We start from the raw sequence: 4,859 nt of genomic DNA, 5'->3' as shown, positions 1-4,859 counted from the left end.
AGCTTTCCTAAGATATTGATGTTACTGCAATTTAATACATTCTTTTGATTGTTTCTAGATTATACTTTCCCGCAGTGTTATCATTCTTTCATGAATAGAAGAATAAGTACTATTTTAAACTATTTAACTTATCCATCGAACTTATTTGGAAAGTCTGCCCTCAAAACCTGTCTTAGGTTTATCTTTTGTTTCGTATTTGCGAGGAATTTTAGATTTATCCATTTACATATATTGCATGATCATTATTATGCCGAGGCTTCCTATGCAATTTACAAACCGCTTCATTATAAACTATGGTTATCTTCTGTTTAACTATTTTCACATATCTTGACATCTGTGTTAACAATTTTTTTTTTTTATGAACAAAACCAGCCATGAGGAATGAAATCAACTAGAGAAAATATTGCAATACAACTGACAAATTTAACTTATGGACTTATGCTATCTTACAATGATAAGTAATTTCAATTTTCATTGTGGGTGTGCTTCAGTGGTCACCCAAACATCGTGGATAGTTGTGCTTATGGGGCTATTTGGTTCACGGATAAAGTAAATATATGGATTATAAGTAAATAAATGGATTATATATTGATTTTAATATGGTCCAGGGAGCACTACGTATTTGGTGTTTTACAAATTATTTTTGTGAAGGTCAACATAGTTATAATTATCATCACAAATTGTTTTGAGGGCAGACTCGAAATAATTTTCCAGGTTTAAGTCACAATAAATTGTGATGGATAAGATTGTTGTGACAATTATAAAATTCATGTAAATTATCATCACAGATTGTTTTATTTCCAGGAGGAGGATATAAGACTGTTGATACTATTTTCTAAATTATAAAAGTTATTTACCATTACTTTTTATTGTTTAGCAGGAAAGGAAGGCGGAAGGACATACATAATCCTGAAGACCTTTAGTACTTAATTTTTCCACTTTAACAACCATAACCTTGCGAATTGATCATGTCCATAAACTTAAAAGTATTGATTTCTGTTATTTCATAAAATTAAATTTTGTCAGTATAAAATTTTAAAATTATCTCTTTCAAATCACAAAATTTATTATTATTTTCACGGACATGGTCTCTAGTACATAAATAATGAAGAGAAGGGGTTGGTGAGCAACAATAGTAAAAGGGCGAACTAGTAAGCAATATTTGACTGTAATTAATTATATAGGAATTTACATAACTTTAATTCCAGCGGTAGGTGGGATATATAAACCTTTCAATGGCTGACTGTTACTTTTTATTTATTTATTAATTTAACATTAGTGCTTTTATGATATCATTCATGCTTCAGCTGATGTTTCTCATTCTTATACATACGTCAGGCAATTATAATATTTTAAATTCCGTTGCTAATAATTTTATAAAGGAAACAATTATTTTCAAATAAGGAAGGACTGTTAAGTGTTAACATAATTATGTCATTAACGAAGAGTAAACAACCCAAAAAACATAATTAGACAATGGCTCGATCTTGTCAACACATCTATATCTATATATAATATAAAGTTAGGCATAGACAAGATGATGTGACACTTCTCTATGATCACCATTCCTATTTATCTTTTTTCTCATTTTTTTTGCTATTTTTTCTTTATATTCCTCTCATCCAATCTATTTAACAACCAGCAATATCTCTACTAACTAAATGAAGTAATAAAGGAAAATAAAGCCACAACAGTTACCAATCATCAATTAAAGAAAACAGCTTAAAAAAGTCATAAAGTATTATTAACTACGAAATTAAAGCCCACGTACATAGCTTGAACGCAAAAAACGAGTTCTTTCCATTAATCTGGAAAATGGGAAGACTCTACTTAATTGTGGAATTTGAAAAGGTTTCACCACTCAGGCACTAAACCTTGAACTCCTTTGTAGATATTCACACAGCCTTATCCTTCAGCTGCATTTTGTATGTTTAAGTGGATTTCATGCCTTTTTGTTTTCGGTTAATGCTTATTACGTATAAACATTTCTATTTCTTCCATTAGAAATAATGGTAATCTTTTGTTTTCTTGTAGGTGCATGATCTGAATATATTCATGTTGGTTTCTTTTTTAATTCACCAGTCACAACCTATGTGCTACGATGACATTCTTTAGACACTGATCAAATGTCGAGGCTTTAGGTGTAAGTACAGTAATCTTACTGCTCCAAAACCTATCAATAGTTTCACTATTTCTTTATTAAATTATTAATATCTATTTATGTATTTTAAGGTTTCAAAAAATTTCTCCTCCCTCATTGCTTATATATTAGATTTATTAACATCACATTTTTGTGTTTATTTAGTTGGCATGTTTTGGTAACCTCTTGCAAATTTAAAGAAGTGACTGAGAAACATAACTTAGTGAGCATAGCAACTTCATTTACGAGTTTTTTTTTTTTTTTTTGCTAATATGTATATTTGTGAGTTTTGTAGGAAGATATGTGTTTCTCATGCTTTTGAATAAAATAGAAATTACATATAATGTGATTTACATTATATCTCAGGATGAATTTTTGTCTTTCTGCTCTTCTTAAGAGAGTTTCAAGTTATGCCTAAATTAGAGTAATATGCAGTGGATAGAAAAGTGGCGGAATTTTTTAGAACATATATTTTCAATTTGAAAAATATTTTGATATTTGTGAACACTCTCAATTAATCTATTTATTGATGTTGGGAGAAGTGACAAAAGAGATTTCATAAAATTCAATTTGTGTTGTTGTTGTTGGTTCTCTTTGCCACTTTAAACAAGGAGAAAATTATGAAAGCTCTGATTCTCAAAGGAACGCAATACTGAATAAAGAACCTCAAATGCATAAAATTTTGTTTTTCTCTAATAAAAGAAAAAAAAAACTAGTCAGATACTTATATGTGCATATTTTCAATGTACAAATGTAAATTCATGTTTTTACTCTTTAAAAGATGCACATAAAAAAATCTTGAAATTTTTTTTTTTTGATTTACGAGCTTTCTAAGAAACGATAAGAAATATAATTTCACATTTATAAACTTATTTAAAATCAACTATTTCCGCAAGATTAAAAGTTCTAAGCAGTGAAAACTCAGAGAAAAATACAAGACAAATTAATGTCAATACTAATAAAATGGGTTAAAACTTGATATCTAATTTATTTGGATCCAAAGACTAGAAAAGAAGACATAAGATAATTTTAATATGCTGATGCTACAAAATAATACTTCATATATAAATTTAATTCGCGCAAGGCGGGACTAATTCCCTAGTTAAAGACTAATATAAGACAACTGATCCACTTGCCAATTATTAGTGTTAACTATTAAGTTAGTTTAGTTGCTAATATCCTACTAAATATATTTTTCTATTTCCAATCAAAATATTAAAGAAAATGTCCGATATATTCTTCAAAGGATTGTTAAACTTTTCGACAAGTCTTTGAAATAGCCTCTGAGAAAAGAGATAGTACTTACTTAAATATTTTTTCCAGGTATGTTTTGTGCTGAAGAAAGATATAAAAAGAAAAAAGAGAATAAGAATCAAGGAGATACTTAAATACATATGTTTTGCTATTTTATTTTTTAAAAGCTATAACCATTTAGTTTGAGCTATTTAATTATGTCAGAAAAGCTAAAAAGAAAGCACTTTACTTTCATTTTAACTCTACAGATATGACACGGAAGTTAGGTCTAAATCATTATGAAATTATTATTACAAAGAAGGTACATTATGGAGCTAAAACAACTTTTACCTAATTAATTTCCATGAAATAATACTAAGTTTAATCAAAGTTGTTGGTGATAGGAACAAGAGTTTAAGATATTTCATATAAAAATGATAGATATTAATGTGCTAATAAATTTTTCATCTCATTTCACTGGGAAAAAATGTACAATTAACTCTTATATTAATTCTAAAAATTCTAAATTGAGAAAAAAAATGAACTCTGTTGAGAGTGGGATTTGAACCCACGCCCTTTCGGACCAGAACCTTAATCTGGCGCCTTAGACCAACTCGGCCATCTCAACTATGATATTAGTTCTTAATATTATTTATTTAGCCTATAATATTTGTACTCGAAGAAACATTAACAAACTAGAAGTACTTCGTATTATATAATTAATAACGGGATTTTTTTAACTCTCATCCAATGCTTTTTTTTTTTTTTTTATTTGCATTTTCCTTGAGTGAATCCTGTGGTATCTGTGTCGATTGCATTATTTTATTTTATATTATTGCTTTTCCATGTCACTTTGAATTTCTTAGCCTTATCTGACTTTTTTTTTTATGCTTTTATGCTTTTCTTGAGCCGAGGGTCTTTCGGAAACAGCCGTCCTACCTTGGTAGGAGTAAAGTCTGCGTATACTCTACCATCCCCAGACCCCACGATGTGGGATTTCACTGGGTTGTTGTTGTTGTTCCTTGAGTGAATATATTTATATGTGGTTGAAACTTTTCGATTTCTTTTTTATGTCTATACTAAGTCATGCTAATTGTCACACAAAAAAAAGAGGACAATTATGTTGTGATACTCCACACATATTTTTTACGTTTATGTTTTGGATTCACCTCTCAATATTTGATATAGTGAGGAAATTAATAGAACTCTTATGATTTATGAAGAACCTAAAAAATGGTGCAAGCAAGGGAGGATACAATTAAGTAAAGGCTTTTGAATCCATGATTTAGAGCCCGTTTGGATTGGCTTATAAGTTGGCTTATAAGCTGTTTTCAGCTTTTTGAGTGTTTGGCTGGCCAGCTTAAAGTCATTTTATGCTTAAAATAAGCTCAAAAAAATAATTGAACCCATTTGACTTAGTTTATCTAAAGCAGCTTATAAGCTGAAAACAGCTTATAAGTCAAAAAAAATAAGTTGGACTACCCCA

General features: G+C 29.1%; 1 non-coding gene across 1 annotated transcript; it reads right to left on the bottom strand.

Moving 5' to 3' along the window:
* Window positions 1–3,920: 3,920 nt before the first annotated feature.
* TRNAL-AAG (transfer RNA leucine (anticodon AAG)) lies at window positions 3,921–4,001 on the bottom strand. The gene has a single exon. It is a non-coding gene; the product is annotated as a tRNA-Leu (tRNA).
* Window positions 4,002–4,859: the final 858 nt, after the last annotated feature.

The sequence above is a fragment of the Lycium barbarum genome, chromosome 6, assembly GCF_019175385.1.
Source record: "Lycium barbarum isolate Lr01 chromosome 6, ASM1917538v2, whole genome shotgun sequence".
NCBI lineage: Eukaryota > Viridiplantae > Streptophyta > Magnoliopsida > Solanales > Solanaceae > Lycium > Lycium barbarum.
This window is presented reverse-complemented; position numbering and strand designations above follow the sequence as displayed.